Source organism: Pleurodeles waltl, chromosome 4_1 (assembly GCF_031143425.1).
Source record: "Pleurodeles waltl isolate 20211129_DDA chromosome 4_1, aPleWal1.hap1.20221129, whole genome shotgun sequence".
Lineage (NCBI taxonomy): Eukaryota > Metazoa > Chordata > Amphibia > Caudata > Salamandridae > Pleurodeles > Pleurodeles waltl.
The window spans coordinates 51,034,120-51,053,100 of record NC_090442.1 but is presented as its reverse complement, the minus strand read 5'-3'; positions in this window follow the sequence as shown (position 1 = coordinate 51,053,100).

Sequence of the window (18,981 nt, the reverse complement as noted above, 5' to 3'; positions counted from 1 at the left end):
CACTACAAAATGGCAACACAGGTTTAGAAAAATAGATAATATTTATCTAAACAAAACAAGACTAAAACAACAAACATCGGACATACACAAGGCAAGTTATGAATTTCTAAAGATTAAACTAAAAAACAGCGCTTAGAAACACAAAATGCTTAGATGGTGATAACATGGCATCGTGACGGAGTCGTTCCCAACAACTTGACGCCAACGCCGCCGGGTACACAGATGGTTCATCAGGATATGCAGGCTACACCCCAACTCCCTTTGTGTCACTGCCTAGAGAGAAATGCAAACAGCCCAACTGTCAAACTGACCCATACAGGGAATCCACAAACATGCCAAGTCACAGAAATGTTGAAGCAAGAAAATGCCTATTATAAACGTAGCATTTTCAAACACACAATCTAAAAAAACAACTTCACTAAAAGATGCATTTTTAAATTGTGAGCTCAGAGACCCTAAACTCCATATTTCTATCTGCTCCCTAAGGGAATCTGCACTTTAATACTATTTAAAGGCAGCCCTCATGTTAACCTATGAGAAAGAGAGGCTTTGCAACAGTGAAAAACAGATTTGGCAGTATTACACTGTTAGGACATGTAAAACACAGAAGTACATGTCCCAACTTTAACTTACACTGTACCCTGCCCATGGGGCTACCTAGGGCCTACTTTAGGGGTTCCTTACATGTATAAAAAGGGAAGGTTTAGACCTGGCAAGTGGGTACACTTGCCAAGTCGAATTGGCAGTTTACAACTGCACTCAGACACTGCAGTGGCAGGTCTGAGCCATGTTTACAGGGCTACTAATGTGGGTAACACAATCAGTGCTGCAGGCCCACTAGTAGCATTTGATTTACAGGTCCTGGGCACCTCTAGTGCATTGTGCTAGGGACTTACTAGTAAATCAAACATGCCAATCATGGAAAGTCAATTACACATACATTTTACATAAGAGCACTTGCACTTTTAGCACTGAATAACAGTGCTAAAGTGCCCAGAGTAACAAAAAAAAAAACAGCAAAACAGAGTCCAGCATACATCAACAACCTGGGAAACAGAGGCAAAATGTTAGGGGAGACCACGCCAAGGATGCCAAGTCTAACACCTATGCAGGTTTGAAATGAATAAAAGCTCTATACACATTTACTACACTTGAATGATTTTTCCTTTCACCTCAGTGTGTTCACTGATGATACCTTAATGGTGAAGGGTCACTAAAACAACTTCCACACTCATTGCAATTGTATCGTTTTTCCTGTGTGTGTTCCTTGATGAATTCTTAATGTTGAAGTTTCCTGAAACTACTTCCAAATTCACTGCACTTGAATGATTTTTCCTGTGTGTTCTCTGATGCTGTTTTAGGAATGATAGTCGATCAAACATCTTCACACATTCACTACAATTATATAGTTTTTTACCCTGTGTGTGTTGTGTGATGGTGTTTTAATCTCAGTGCACTTGAATGTTTTTTCCCGTGGGTGTTCGCTGGAGATTTATTAGTGTTGTAGAATCCCTAAAACTACTTCCACATTCACTACAATGATATTGTTTTTCCCTGGTGCATGTTCCCTGATTACATTTTAGGTGTGCAGATTGACTAAAGCTCTTCACACATTCAATGTATTTGTATGGCTTTTCCCCAGTTTATGTTTGCTGATGACTCCCAAGTTTAGAAGATCACTAAAACTACTTCCACATTCACTGCAATCATATTGTTTTTCCAGTGTGTGTTCGCTGATGTTTTTGGAGACTTTATAATTGACTAAAGCTCTTCAGCCATTCAGTGCAATTGTATGCTTTTTCCCCTGTGTGTGTGTTTGCTGATGTATTTGTAGGCCTAATAATTAAATAAAGCTCTTCACACATTCAGTGCAATTGTTTTACTCTGGTGTTTATTTCCGAGGGTGCATTAGTTCTGCTGACAAACTAAAGCTTTCATCACGTGTCTGATACTTTGCTCTTGGTTAGTGTCTCAGAGTCAGGTATATATTTGTTTACATCCCATGACTGTGCTTCCTGATGGGCCAACATGGCTGATAAAGCACTTGTGTTATTCTCACATTCCCTGCCTTTGTGTGGTATTTTACATGTTTGGCTTCTGATATAACAATAAAGTGCAAGGTCACCAAATACCTGCCACACTCACAATGTGTATAAGGCTTCTTTGTGGGTGACTGCGTTTTTACACTGGATAATGTTTCTGCATGCTTGCTGGTGAAGATCCATCCTCTTTCTGGTTGGTGCAAATTGGGACAATACTGTGGGAAACTGGCACCCTGTTGCAGTATTTCCCGCCCCACACTTTTTGCCTGGTTTCTGGATGCAACTTGGACTGGAGTGCACTCAGATCCTGCTAGACAGGTCCCCAGAATCAGTCCCTTTCCCTTAAATAGCAAAGGTGCAGATACAACTGGCAACACCTGCAGATGTCATTATAAGGCCCTAGTAAAAGGTACTTAGGCACCCAGGGTATGGGGTACTAAGGGTAGGCTCCTGACAGCAGAAGCACATTGTGGCACCCTCAAGGGCCATGCATCCAGATGCACCCAGCACGGCTATTGCTGGCTGGGTGTCATGGTCCAATCTTAAAATGCAAACTCAACATGACACACAGCCTGTGTGCCCTGTCCACTATAAACTGCATGCAATATAGGTCTGCAGGCCTTCTAGCCCCAAAAGCAGGGTGCACTATACTGTATGTGAGGGCATATCTGCACAAGCAATATGCCCTACTGTGTCCTTGCCAAACCTGGGACATAGTAAGTGAACAGAGCAGCCATTTTAAATGCCTGTGCTGGACACTGGTCAGTACAAGTTTCACAGCTACATGATGGCCACTCTGAACTCTGGGTTGTTTGGAATTAAACAGCTCAGAATAAGTAATCCAAACTGGTACCAGTAATGGATTTATTACAACATGTGCCCAGAGATCATCTTAGAGGTGTCCCCTGTAAAAGCTAACTACCTTGGCATGGTTGCTGACCGGTCCCAACCAGCCTGCCACCACCAGACAGAATTCTGGCCCCCTTTGGAGAGAGACAAAAGCTCTTCCTGTGCAAACTCCTACTTTTGATGGCAGCAACAGCAAGAAACCAGACAAAGGACAGGAGTGGTCAGCCCCACTTGCACCATCTCTAAGGTGTTGCATGCGAGGTAACCTCTCCATTTCATTTTCTTCCATCTTGCATGGAAGCAAAATAGCCAATCAGGTGTAGGGAAGTGACCTCTGCCCACAGGAAGTAGTCACTTAGTGGGTATAGCCACCCTAAGGTAGATGACCCAATGCTCACTACTAGATACCCCGAAAATGCCCACTAAATACAGAACTTAGTGGGCATCCCTAGACCAAGAAAGCAGATTCCAAGGACACAAGAAACCCACAAACAAGAAGACAGAAGGGAAGAGAACTGAAGACCTCCTGCACAAAGAAAAGGCACCAAACCCTGCCTGCTGCAACCAGGACTCGATCAGCGCCACTGATCGGTTGCTTGGACACTGGACAGACTCTAGAAACCCCCAGAGGGCACCCTCTCTTCACAAATCACCAAGAACTCTCTCCAGAGTGAAGGTATCACTCCACAACCAAAAGGAACCAACAAACCAGTGAAATCCACTTCACTGACCGGCTGCTGACCGCCAAACCAGACACCGCAGCCAGACCAAACTCCACCCAACGGACTGCAAGGACAAACCCTGCAAGTGTGCCAAGTTTGGTCGGACTCCACTTCCTAGTCGCCGAACCGTACCGTTACCCTGGGTAGTGGTCACCTCAAGCCAGACACCAAGAAAAACAGCCTGCTTGGAACTGTAAAAGGACCAGGAGGAAACCCCAGTGAAGAGACTTCAGAAACAACCAGGACCTCCCACAAGAGTGCCCCTGCTCACCTGCAAGTGACCCTTGAACCGACCTACCTCCTACTTCCAAGGGCATCTTACGTGCAGTTCCTGGCTCAGCGATTCGCTCTGCAACCAGCCGCCCTGTGCCCTGCACCGAAGATCAAGCTGTGTGCTAAGGGCCCCCACCCCTTGCGACCACAACACCCCAAGTGGACCCACTTGACGTACCTCTAAGTCCTCTTTGTAGGAAAGTACCATCTTGCCTGGCATGTTACCCCCATTTTTACTGGTATGTATGTTTGTTTGTAGGTTTTTGCCTGTGTCACTGGGATCCTGCTAGCCAGGACCCCAGTGCTCATAAAAAATGCCCTGTATGTGTTCCCTGTGTGGTGCCTAACTGCATCACTGAGGCTCTGCTAACCAGAACCTCAGTGTTTATGCTCTCTCTGCTTTTAAAATTGTCACTGCAGGCCAGTGACTAATTTTACCAATTCTGATTGGCACACTGGAACACCCTTATAATTCCCTAGTATATGGTACCTAGGTACCCAGGGTATTGGGGTTCCAGGAGATCACTATGGGCTGCAGCATTTCTATTGCCACCCATAGGGAGCTCAGACAATTCTTACACAGGACTGCCACTGCAGCCTGCGTGAAATAATGTCCACGTTATTTCACAGCCTTTTTACACTGTACTTAAGTAACTTATAAGTCACCTATATGTCTAACCCTCACTTAGTGAAGGTTAGGTGCAAAGTTACTTAGTGTGAGGGCACCCTGGCACTAGCCAAGGTGCCCCACATTGTTCAGGGCAATTTCCCCGGACTTTGTGAGTGCGGGGACACCATTACACATGTGCACTACATATAGGTCAATACCTATATGTAGCGTCACCATGGTAACTCCGAACATGGCCATGTAACATGTCTAGGATCATGGAATTGTCACCCCAATACCATTCTGGTATTGGGGTGACAATTCCATGCATCCCCGGGGCTCCAGCATAGAGCCCGGGTACTGCCAAACTAACTTTCCGGGGACTTCACTGCAGCTACCGCTGCTGCCAACCGTCACACAGGTTTCTGCCCCCCTGGGGCCTGGGCGGCCCAGTCTCAGGAAGGCAGAACAAAGGATTTCCTCTGAGAGAGGGTGTTACACCATCTCACTTTGGAAATAGGTGTTAAGGGCCTGAGAGGAGTAGCCTCTCCTGGCCTCTGGAAATGCTTTGAAGGGCACAGATGGTGCCCTCCTTGCATAAGCCAGTCTACACCGGTTCAGGGATCCCCCCCAGCCCTGCTATGGTGCGAAACTGGACAAAGGGAAGGGGAGTGACCACTTCCCTGACCAGCACCTCCCAAGAGCTCCTCCAGTGTGTCCCAGACCTCTGCCATCTTGGATGCAGAGGTGTGAGGGCACAATGGACACCTCTGAGTGGCCAGTGCCAGCAGGTGACGTCAGAGACCCCTCCTGATAGGTGCTTACCTTTCTCTGTAGCCAATCCTCCTCTGAGGGCTATTTAGGGTCTCTCCTGTGGGTTTCTCTTCAGATAACGAATGCAAGAGCTCACCAGAGTTCCTCTGCACTTCCCTCTTCGACTTCTGCCAAGGATCAACCGCTGACTGCTCCAGAATGCCTGCAAAACCGCAAGTAGCAAGAAGACTACCAGCAACATTGTAGCACCTCATCCTGCCAGCTTTCTCAACTGTTTCCTGGTGGTGCATGCTCTGAGGGCTGTCTGCCTTCAACCTTCACTGGAAGCCAAGAAGAAACCTCCTGTGGGCCGATGGAATCTTCCCCCTGCTAACGCAGGCACCAAACTTCCGAGCATGGTCCCTGGAACACAAGAGCTGGATCCAAGTGTCCCCGACAGTCCAGTGGCCCTTCTGACCAAATTTGGTGGAGGTAAGTCCTTGCCTCCCCACGCTAGACAGTAATCCTGTGTACTGCGTGAACTGCAGCTGCTAGGGCTTCTGTGCACTTTTGTAAGACTTCCTTTGTGCACAGCCTATCCCAGGTCCCCAGCACTCCGTCCTGCATTGCCCAACTCGCTGAGTGGGACTCTGACTTCGTGGGACTCCCTTTTGTTGTGCTGAGACGACCGCTGTGCTAAGATCCTCTGAACATCTGTTCAGGTGCTTCTGCGGGTGCTGCCTGCTTCTGCGTGGGCTCTCTGTGTTGCTGAGCGCCCCCTCTGTCTCCTCCAAGGGGTGACTTCCTGGGCCTTTCTGGGCCCTGGCAGCACCCAAAACCTTCAACAGCTACTCTTGCAGCTAGCAAGGCTTGTTTGCGGTCTTTCTGCATGGAAACAACTCTGCATCCTCCAGCACGCTGTGGGACATCTTCTGACCAAAGTTCCTGGCACCTTCCGTTGTTGCAGAATCTTCGGCTTCTTCCACCCAGAGGCAGCCCTTTTGCACCTTCATCCGGGGTTTAGTGGGCTCCTGCCCCACCTGGACACTTATGTGACTCTTGGACTTGGTCCCCTTCCTTTGCAGGTCCTCAGGTCGAGGAATCCGTCTTTAGTGTTTTGCAGTCAGTTGTTGTCTTTGCAGAATCCCCTATCTCGACTTTACTGTCTTTCTGGGGTAGTAGGGTAACTTTACTCCTACTTTTCAGGGTCTTGGGGTGGGGTATCTTGGACACCCTCAGTGTTTTCTTACACTCCCAGCGACCCTCTACACACTACACTAGGCCTGGGGTCCATTCGTGGTTCGCATTCCACTTTTGGAGTATATGGTTTGTGTTGCCCCTAGGCCTATTGTCTCCTATTGCATTCTATTGTGTTCTACAGTGTTTGCACTACTTTTCTAACTGTTTACTTACCTGATTTTGGTTTGTGTGTATATTACTTACCTCCTAAGGAAGTATATCCTCTGAGATACTTTTGGCATATTGTCACTAAAATAAAGTACCTTAGAACCACTGACATTTTGGCTTTAGTTATTTCCAGATTGGATTATGGAAATGCACTTTTTCTCAATCTGGATAAAGAATCTTTACACAAACTACAGTTGATGCAGAATAATGCTGCCAGGCTATTATTAAAATTGCCTCGTGGGGCCTCTGTTAAGAGCTGCCTTAAAGATCTACACTGGCTGCCGGTAATTCATCGGCTCTCTTTTAAGGCTCTCTGCATCACTCACAAGGCTGTCCATGGGATTGGGCCTATGACACTTACCACCAAGCTGCAATGGCACAGGCCGAATCGGCTGTTGCGCTCGGCCTATGCCTATCAAATTCAAATATCCTGCACTAAGAAAGTAAAGTGGGGAGACAGAGCATTTACCATTGCAGCTGCTAAAATCTGGAACTCTTTACCGCTGAATATAAGGCAAGAACATAACTATTTAACATTTAGGAAATTGGTCAAGACCTGGCTGTTTCCTCAATAAGTTTGGGAGATCTCCGGTCTAGTTACCCCGCCTCACCCAGTTAGCGCTTCGATGCCCTTGGGCCGGAATGCGCTTTATAAATACTCAATACATACGTACATACATTTTTAGGAACTCTGAGTATTGTGTTTCTTATGATATAGTGCTAAGTGGTATAGTAGGAGCTTTGCATGTCTCCTAGTTCAGCATAAGCTGCTCTGCTATAGCTACCTCTATCAGCCTAAGCTGATAGAACACTACTAATAAGGGATAACTGGACCTGGCACAAGGTGTAAGTACCACAAGGTACCCACTATAAGCCAGGCCAGCCTCCTACACTTTTGGGCAGTGCTGTTCCAAGTGGCCACAATAGTGACCTGCCACCAGTTCCAAATACCACTTCCTGCTGCTCCCACCGGAACTGGGAGCCGCCCAAACTTCTGCAGCTGACCAATAGTGGCCATGGACGACCTCAACCTACCTGCAAAAGGAGAACTTGGTAATTGCACTGCCTGAGTTTATATACATTTTTAAAGGTGATCCACCATTGATTCCTATGGTGTGAAAAGGTTATTTTTATTAAACTTCACAAATTCATAATTCAAAAAGTACTTACCTGATTTTGATTATCATGGTCTTAATATTTTTATACAAATCTGAAGTATTTTTGTGAATTGGTCTCAAGTTATTCTGTTGAGTGTGTGACTTGCTTTATTGATAGATACTGTGAGTACAACAAGTGCTTTGATTAGCCTAACTTTTCGAACAAGCTACCTTAGAAATTAGAGCATTAGCTGGTCCAGTTTTTACCTCTGTAAACCAATGTGTGGTTGCCTGGACCCCCTGCACAGTGTGCCTAGTTTTGCACACTATGTAGTGGTCCAGTCTCCTACAAGTACACTGTAGTTACGTTAATAGAACTCCTCTTTCCTTTAATCTTCAGCTGTCTGGCTCCACTATATTTTGGCTTTCTCTGGTTGCTATGGAATGGCCTTAAAGAGTTTACAATACACCTCTAGCACTGAATGCTGGCCTGATATCACTTTCAAAGAAAAGTGAAGCTGTAATCATGGCCTACCAATCGCACAAATCAAAGCTGTCCATGTTTACACAGGAGATGGTTTCTCAGTGTTGCCTTCATTTTCTAGAGGTCACATCTTTGTCTTGAGGCATGGAGTTACACAGCTCAGACTCACAGAATCAGTGAATTGTCCTTGACGTTTCTTCTAGGATCTGTCAGTTTATGTCCTGGTTCGTCTGTCTCTGACTCCACATATGTTTTCCTGACTACTCGAACACAATATTTTGGACTGAGTTTTTGCCAATTTATAGTATTATTCATAAACATTTTGTACATGCAATGATTGTTTTCTGTCAGATGTAAAGAGGTTGATAATTACTTAAATGGAAACATAATAGAATGTGCATACACCATTTTTAATCAAATTGTAAAAACAGCTCTTCATCTGAAACTTACGAAAGTACATTTAACCATATTCAAATAAAAGTTCTATTCAACATGTCACATCTTATTTATTTCAGCAAGGGTAGTAGTTTACCAGGGTTCATAGAACAACTTAGTAAATATGCATTTGCAATGCAATATGTCTTGCATTTGCTTGAGTTAGAGCTATTAGTGTTTTAAATTTATCACTGGACTTTTCTTGCCACATAAATTGGTCAACCCTACCTCATAATTTAGTCTTTTCTTGCCACATAATTCCAGTGGCCCTGTATATAACTAAAGCATTTCCATTTACCTTCTTCCTCTATCTGCAAAAAATAATTAAAATATTGCCAATTACAATCCTAATTTTATTTTGCCATGCTAATTAGAAAAGAATAGAACTTGCACCGCCCCACCATGAGAGTTGCTGGCTGACTAACAAACGCTGAGGGAAGGCTAGGAGTAGAAATTTTGAAAAGGATGTGCGAAGAGGAACGCAATATAAACAAGTGTCATAGTTGGACTCTCACTCCCAGGCGAGACTGCTGGTTTAGAAATGACAGCACTTTTGTTTGTAGGCGACTAGGCCAATCCTACAACAAGTCGCAACTGTCAGCCCCACTGTTAGGAATGTGGTCTCTAGTTGGCAGTCGGTTTGCACCCTGTCCAAGTAGGGATCCTCACTCTAGTCAGGATGAGGGAGATACCAGCTCAAATAACCACTGCTCACCACCTTGGTAACTTGACACGAGCAATCAGGCTCTCAGAAGCAATGTGTAAAGCATTTGCACATAGCACACAGTAATAACACTACAAAAGGACACCACACAAGTTTTATAAAAATAGCCAATATTTATGTAAAACAAGACAAAAATGAGAAAAATTCAACATACGGTAATAAAGATATGAATTGTTCAAGAATTACTTAACAATACAGTTCCTTGAAGTTGATAGCTCCGTCTGGGGCTATCACGGCATCGTGAACAACACTTCCAGCAGTTCTGGGAAGACCTGCAAACAGTACCTCGAAAATGCAGGGCGTTACGATACTCGCGATGAGATCTAGAGTGTGGCATTTTAGTCATTAGCTGTTGTTACCTGGATAGATGAAAAGCAGCAAACAAGTCACTACTGTTAATGTATCTCCATGGGACGCGGGCATTTTTCACAATCTGTAACATCTAACCTAACTGCATGATGGACCGCAACTGAGTTTGTCCATGGGGTAGAAAGGACATGTCATTCTGAATGATGTAAACTGCAGATGACACTGGTATTAAGGGTGTGTATCCATTTGGACAGAGTATTCATGCCATTGTGGACACCAGCTAAAACCTTTTCCAAATTTTATCTGCCTTAAAGTAGTAGCCACTTTCATTTGCAAAAGCTTCAATATCTCATTGTATATGGGGCACAAGAATCTCTTAGAGCGGGGCTTCCTTGGACCTAGCAAGAAATCCTGCAAGTCCATTTCCTCTGAAAGGAGAATAAAATGCTCTTTAACTGCTGCTAAGGTGTTAGTCTGTAACCACTGTTGGCACAGTTTACCTACACTGTATGTGGTAACTATACCAGAATGTTGACCCGAGATAAAGCGATTTGTGTCTATTGGCCACAATAACTACCCGCTAGGACTGGAAAGTAACGAATTATAGGTACCATCCTGAACCTTTGCATCCAATTCTTCCTCAATGACATTTAGGAAGGATTGCCAACTGGTGAATTTGGCTGGTGTTGGGATACTGGGTACATTGAGTTTTTATTTTTGCTAACCCAAGGCAGGATCTCTGTTGAACTGTGTCATTTAAAAATATACGATTTGAACAGGTATAAGGCTCTAAACAAGGCTTCCCTACCCGGAGTTTGCGAATCTTGTGTTGCCCATACACTTTTTACATCAATAGTGTTCTTCCAGCATTCGTATCATTCAACTGCAAGTCGGTAACCAAAGGAATCTGAGCAGATTAATTGTTAGTTAGCAAAATCATCTGTATCTTTGAAGGTGGTAACTTGAAGTAATATGACTCTGCATTTGTAATTCCATGCCCAGAAAAAAAATGTGAATTTAGCTAAATAATGCTTTGTACTCCCCACAGTTGGAGTTGAACAGTATTCCCACTGTGTGTAATTAAATACTGATCTATGTCTTGTTGCTGGGTGCAGGTAGTAATAACCCCAATTAATAACAGAACATTTCCCCCACAAGTCTTTGTGTTGGTATACACATCATCACTTTCAAATACAGTGCAATCTTGCAGCTCAGCAAGCACTGAATCAAATTTTTGAACATTCCAGTCATCAGAAACAATACCAGCTGTAGTTACACCAGTCATTGACATTTTTAATACATATGGAATTTGTATAACCTCAGCAGGCTGTATATATCAAAGGGAACTTTATCCCAAACAATCCCATCAAGAATTGGTACTGCTGAAATGTTCACAACGGACAAGTCTCTTCCGACCTTATGTGAGGAAGGATATGGAGCTAGAACTTCATTCATTGGCTCGACAGAAGAGCATTCAGGAAGATAATGACCATTTATCAAGGGAAAGAAAGCAGTCACAAAACCAATCAATAACAGAAAGGCAAGCAGTGTCAGAAATATCCACAGATAATTCCATGGATAAATCAAATAGTTATTTTTAAGCAATATGTACAGCTTTGAAATAGTTTCAGTTGCACGAGCGGATGAAGTTGAAGAAAAGTCATCTTGGTTGATGAAGTAACCAGAAGCAGTCTCTGCAAATACAGGAACCGGTTCATTACTGGTGGGTAGATCCACTTTGCATGGAGTTTCATAGTAGATGGTGTTGTCAGTTTGTGTTGTGTGAGTAAAAACCAGCCACATCTTGGACAGTACTTGTCAGTGAAGTAGTAACTGGAATCAGCAGAAACTAATTTTCCACCCTCCCCATGCTCGAGGAGGCATTTGTAGCAGTGTTATACATGCTGGCGTAGTCAGAAGAGTTGTTTCTTTTTTGAAGCAGTATGTCCTGTTGGGTAGTGAGAGGTGACCGGGAAATACCCAAGGGACTTCTTGGTCTACTGTGCAGGATCGGCCACATGGTACAATTTGATGTTGCTGATGTAGACAAATCTGTTGGCTTTTGAGCCTGGCAGCAGTGGTAGGATGATAGTTCTGGTGCCTTGTTTTCCCTGGACTGATACTGGTGCTCTGTAGAATGGACCGAATTCCTTTTTCACAGCAATCTTTTCACAAATCAGATCCCCAACTTTAGGAATCCAGCCTGTAGAAGTTGTTGGCAAACCTCTTATTCCTAAGGTGGCAGCACTGACAGATGAATTATCATCACAAAATTGCTGAAGCTCCTGTAAAACAGTTAGACGTTCATTTATGTCAAAAGGTGTCTCTGCTACCACCATACCAGTGCCATCTAGATTTGGGATATACATAGGTGTCCCAAAGAGTACCTCGTAAGGGTTGCGGCATCCCCAGGACCATCTTGGCAGGTTATTCAGTACTCTCTGGACCCCATAGAGGTGATGAAGCCAACTGCGGCCTGAACCTAATACTCTAGCTGTTAAGGACTGCTTTACATCTCGATTCCTCCTCTCCACGACCGAATTACCCTCGGGATGGTAGGGTGAGGAGTAATGGAGTTCAACACCCATTGTCTTCATGGTGTCCCTGAATGACTTAGAGGCACAGGCAGGGCCCTGGTCCGAATGGAATGCTGCAACCGCATATGTACAGATAAAGATCAACAAGTCTTTTATAAAAGATCAAGCGTCAGCCGACCACTGTGGCCATACCCACAGGAATATACAACAATAATCTACAGCGGCTAAGATGTATTTATATGCACAAGTAGGCTGTAAGGGACCACAGTGTTCCAGGTACACACATAGTAATTGCCTGTTGGACCCCAAGAGGGATGTCTGCGGTGGGCTTTTGATTTTTGAGCCTTTTATCTGCTGGCAAATGCCACAGCAAAGAACATATTGCTTGGTCTGTTTGTACAGACCTGGCCACCAGAAGTGTTTCTGCAAGAATATTAGTGTGGCCACAAGATCAGCATGAGTGGATGAGACACCCTTAAGTGCTGCTTTGATGAGATGTAATCTCTGGTCTTGGTTGGGGATCACTCGATCTCCAACCCAAGGAACTGTCACAAAAGCAACATTCTGTGCACTGATGTGGTATGAATACTTACCTTAGTAGGGTATGCTTTTGGGAGAGGCTTGCCTTTAGCTGAAGCTTTCACGCTAACAAGAATTTCATTATCCAATATCGTCTGAGAATGAGTCACTGCAGCAACAGAAGCCGCAAGGTGTTACCTATAACGTGTACTCCTACATGTTGGTGGCCCAGTATATGGATTACATGCGCATCAGATAGCTTGTCCTTAAGATCGGCCAGCCTCCCCAACAGAGTTCCGAGTTTTATGGTGTTCTCTTTTGGGTCTCTGAACCTGTGCAACCACCAATGATTAAGATAATCATTATAGGACTGGACACAGTAGTACGAATCACAAACAATAAATGTGAGTTATCCTGGACCCATATGTTGTAGCGCTAGGATAGGAGCTTTAAGTTCAGCCAGCTGTACTGTGCAGTCCACTAGTGTCTGCATGTAGGTATTGTGAGGGTGGAATACACCATCCTTCATCACTCCGCTCACGGCTGCGCAAGCGACTGAGTATTGGTGTTTTGTACCTACAGCTGGTTGTGCTGAACCATCAGTGTAAATGACAGTGTGGTATGTGTCAAGTGGCAAGATGTTAAGTGGTGCGGGGTACTTCTGTTCGTATTGGAGAAATTCTCATGTTTGAAGTTTTGGGTCAAAGATGTAATAAACATCCGTGGCAATCAGGGAGGTTGCCCATTGAATCCAAACATGGATGTAATGCTTTTGCTTTTGGAATGCTTGATTTGGGGACGGCCTCTAAGGCTGGCAGCGGGGTAACAATAATAATGAGGCTCCCTTGGGCAAGTGGCCTCTCCTTAATGACAGTCATCTATACAGCAGTTAGAATTTATGCGGCGGTGCAAACCCTTGTTCTGCATTAGTATAAATGTGATTTGTATGCTATGGGCACTGTGTTGTCCTCATTAAAGGTGACATAGGTGAACCCAATGGCACCAGCAATTATTATGATGACCAAATTTGTTTTGTTGTCACGTGTGTACGTTTTTTGCTTCTAGCATGTCTTGCTGCAATCCTCTAAGGTGTGTGTGTGTTCAATTGTCTAGTGTCTGCTTGAGAAATCTAGGCAAATTAAATCAGAGGGCTTGATGCGTTGTGCATAATCAGGAACGTAAGTTCTGCCAAAATTGAAGAAACAAGTAACGACTGCAGTTTCTTAATAGTGTTAGGTGGTTGGAGCTGAGCATATGTTTCTAAAAAGTGCGGGGCCAGGCTCTTTCCTTTGTTTGATAGCTTTAGTTTTGTTGAAATTGAATTTGTAGCCAAGGGCTAAGAATCCTAGAAGGATCCGATCGACCTTGGCAAGATGAATGTTGAGGACGTCCTCTGTGAGACAGATATCCTCCACATAGAACAACGCTTCTGGGTCAATATCATGCAATATTGATGTTACACGGGCTGACAACACCCCTGCGCTGTTCTTATAGTCTTGGGGCAAACAAGAGAAGCATTTTTTGTGAGCCAAATGAGAATGCACTCAGGTCCCGACTTTCATGTGGTAAGTTCTGGCAGAAAAAAGGTTGGAAGTATCTAAGGTTGTTAATTAGTGCTGTGTTAATTCTGAATTGCATATGTGCGCATGTGACTGTTTTAGTGTCTGTTGTCTAAGACTATTCTATGTGAATGGTCTGGTTTTGCAACAGGGAATAAGGAGTTATTCATTACAGAGACACAGGGCTCTATTACTAAATAGCACTCAAGCTAAGTGAGGATCTCCCTCACTGGAGCTTTGGTCTCATGTTTAACAGGATATTGGGGCTAAGGCTGGCGTGTAGAGCTAATCTCTATCCCACCCTACGTGGTTTCGGTATACTGCAGGTGCTTGCGCCAAAGCCCAGTCAACAGCGTAGGCTTGTTTTACCACGTACGGAACAAGATCTGAGAAAGAAGGCAAAATGACATCTTTGCCATGTGGGAGCTTACGGACGTGCTCGGGTGGCCGGGCTCTTTCTGCCAATAGGATGACACAATTAAGTTCACCCCAAAAGAGTACACTAATGGTGCGCTCTATGTCTCCCTCAATTTAGATATTTACATCATAAACCCTGTTGGTGGGAGAACACGCCCGTCCACAGTCTCGACTGCAAGAAGGTCGCTGGTTATTGTCACATCCAGATGATCTTTCAGACTCTGGCAACATATCCTGACTTCTGGTGCGGTGTCCAGCAGGGTCACTGCCCACATCTTGTTCTTCAGCAATGTTCTCAAGATTCCTAGCATGTTTAATTAATATTTCTGCCACCTTCTTCTTTTTAAATTGGAGCTTTTGTTGTGGGGACTGGTCTTCTTTCTTGTCTAAAGACCTCTGTAAGTCTTTCTTCTGTTTCACGTGACCGGCCCACTCTCTCACACCATCTTTCTGGTGCATCCTGAAAGGAACGGTAGGGATGTGAATCATTATATCTGACAGGAGCCTTTATATTCTCTCTAGTTCTGAGATTATATCTCCTTTCGCAGCTCTCCGGATATGGAAAGTCTGCTTTCTGACTTCTTCGGTCTTTATTTTGACTTTGTTTATCCCAGCGCTTTTTAAAACCCGCTTGCACTTGTTTAGTACCTTCTTTAGGGGTGGCACTCTGAATTTTAGGCTTTTTCGGCTTGGCTCCAAAACTATCCCATCCTATACTAGTATAGGACTCGGAAGTAATTTTCAGGAGCTGATGCTCCTGTTCCAACTGTGGAATCTCCTGGAGCCACTGGCGTATTGCCAACGCTACCACTTCCCCTTTAATGTATCTGAGTATTATTGACTGGGTTGAAGTTTCTCAACAGTTTCATCCCCAAATCCAGGGCTGGAGCAGCCCCATGTTCATTTTAAATTTTGTTTCAACACTTTCTGGAAATTTCTAAGTGTCTGGCTACCATGTGTGGTAGTGTAAATTGCAGCGAAGACTGTACCCCATGTGGTGCAGTCATCAACTGAGGGAACCATTCAGAATGCCAAGCACATTGTCAGAATTCTATGTTTTTCCCTGTGGTCCTGAATGGGGAAACACAGCTTCCAGCAGATTAGCTTTTTGTGCTATCAAGAACGGGATCTTCTCACTCCATGGGCACCTTGCTCATGATAGAATGTACTGTGTGTGGGTAAATCCCAGTAACGGCTAATTGGTATCCAGCTGGTGCTGGTGTTCTGTTCAAAGTTCGCAATACCAACTGAACAAGTCGGCTATATAGTGTTACTAGCTCATTGAAAAGATTGTGCAGATCAGCTGCCTGCATGTTTTGTACACCTGGGTGTGGTGTTTACGTGGCAAATACTGGCCACGTACATTAGTGCCAAAACACCATCGTTGGTGGTGCCATGTCGTAGTTGGTCTCTCACTCCTAGGCGAGACTCTGGTTAAGGGATGACGGCATTTTTCTCTGTAGGCGACTAGGCCAATACTACAAGATGCAACTGTCGGTCCAACTCTCCTGGCGCACAAGCAGTACTTTACCAAAAACCCAAACAGTAAAAGTTGATTTCTGGCAGCCTTTACACATGGACTCGAGTGCAACATCTCAGGGAGTCGTGGTGGAACGGAAGTTACCATTTTCTCACGTTAGCAATAAGTCTCAATCACACACAGGCAGTTGAAGAGATGCAGCAAAGTTTTCAATTGGTTTATTAGAAAGATTGCAATCTACTGTAAAATGCATGAGCTGCAACGATTAGGATAATGAACAATGCAAAAAGCAGAATTGTAAAGATTAGATTTGTGAATACGAAGACTTGGAATGAGGTCTCTAGATCAGACTCTGTGGGGACACGAAGGCTGGGTCTGCATCAAAGCGACGTGTAGCATAGATGGGGTCAACAGCATCTGGTAGGAATCCTGTCAACCTGGTCTGTGCGAGATATATTTATACAGATCTTGTAGGACCCCTGCCTCAGAATTGTTCCCAAACAATAGATAAGGAGGCATGCTTGAAGTGGCAATTATATAAACAATTCCCTCCAAAAGTACATTATGGGGGTCATTCTGACCCTGGCGGCCGGTGGCCGCCAGGGCCACCGACCACGGGAGCACCGCCAACAGGCTGGCGGTGCTCCAACGAGCATTCTGACCGCGGCGGTTCAGCCGCGGTCAGAAACGGAAAGTCAGCGGTCTCCCGCCGACTTTCCGCTGCTCGTTTGAATCCTCCATGGCTGCGGAGCGCGCTCCGCAGCCATGAGGATTCTGACCCCCCCTACCGCCATCCTGTTCATGGCGGGAAAGCCGCCATGAACAGGATGGCGGTAGGGGGGGTCGCGGGGCCCCCGTAAGAGGGCCCCGCAAGGTATTTCAGTGTCTGCCTTGCAGACACTGAAATACGCGACGGGTGCTACTGCACCCGTCGCACCTTCCCACTCCGCCGGCTCGATTACGAGCCGGCATCCTCGTGGGAAGGGAGTTTTTCCCTGGGCTGGCGGGCGGTCTTTTGGAGACCGCCCGCCAGCCCAGGGAAAAACTCATAATACCCTCCGCGGTCTTCTGACCGCGGAGCGGTATTATGGGGGCGGAATTCTGGCGGGCGGCCTCCGCCGCCCGCCAGAATTAGAATCAGCCCCTATGTTCCTTGTCACACGTAAGTGGGAAAGGGAAATGATGTGAATACCTAAGTATCTCATTTACCTTTGACGCTGATAGTGACGCCTTCACAGAGGGTCCCTGATAACGTAAAATCTAAACATTTCACTAACGATAAACATTTCAGCCATTTTAAAAGAAATAATTAAATTAATAGCATAAGACAGAGCAAGCTAAGTAGGTTAAAAGTCACTCTGTGACAGGGGAGGTCAGCAGACCAGAAGGCTAAGCTAAACTCCTAATTCCCATTAAAAATACATAGGATCCACTACAACATAACATAGCTTTGTATCCCTTTTTGCCACTTGTGTGTCACCTTTGACCTGGCCAATGTGCTTCCTAAAAGCTCAGAATTAAAAAAAAAAAAAAAAAAAAACATTATTTTGCATGTGATTAATTGCATTGTCCTTCTGCCAGGAAACCATGCTGCGTTAAAAGGGATCCAAAAATTGATAAATAATTCTCTGTATGCATTGGCCTGTGGGCTCCCTTGTTCCCTGGCTTAGAAAACTGCAGAGCACCTTCCTTTCTGAATTTTGTTATATCCTGACTCCAGCACAAAACACAGTGCATATTGCAACTCTGCACATGATCCTACAGGGCTATGCGTAAAAATTAAAATAAATTTAAGCTGAAGCCGTCTGGGAGGTTAATAGTGGCTACAATGAGAGTGGGAGGCTGCCTGGTGGCGGGTGATTTATACCCCAATGGGGAGTATAACTCCTTTCAGGAGGCACAAAATATGTTTGGATTGAGTGCTGGTCAGTTCTTGCAGTGTGCCAAGATTGAGAGTGTGGCTCAAGAAGTCTGGTCTGGATTCCCGGTGCCCCCCCTCCGACATCAAAGGTGTTGAATGGGTTGATAAATTGGGGAGAGGATTCCCACTTGGTTACCCTGTTCTATAAAGCGATGCGTGGGGGAACGTGCAGGGGTGGAGTGTGCAGCGCGCAGGGCCTGGGATCGAGATCTGGAGGATCCCCTCGAGGATGTGGACTGGGATATGGCGCTGTCTCTGGTGCGCACGGTTTCTTGTAACAACAGATTTAAGCTGTTGCATTTTAATTGTGTTCATTGTGTATATCTTACGCCTGCTCATCTTAACAAGTTTGACCCGACAAGAGAGACCAGGTGTCCTAGATGTGGGGAGATATGTGCCTCCTCTTTCCACTTAGCTTGGTCCTGTAGGAGGTGCAGCAATTTTGGTGGTTCGAAAGACAGACAGGACAGCAACGCCTTTGACTTGTCTATTAGGTGTACTACAGAGACCATGGGGTAGGCATGTCCTATATAGATTTGCACAGCTCGCTCTGGTGCTGGCTAAGCGTAGGGTAGCTATAGGCTGGATGATTACACACAGCCCATCCCTTCCTTGCTGGATCCGTGATGTACTGGAATGCGGTGTTGCTGAAGAGCAATACATGAGGATGATATGTAGGGAGAAGGGGGCACTAACGGACATAACGGCTTGGAGTACACTATGAGAACGCTTCACAGGGGTAAAGGAGTTCAGCTCTGATTGGAGCACAGATAATGATTGTTGACAATGGAATGTTATGCTGTCCATATAAGGTGACAACCAACTGTGGCGATATTGTAACGCTGG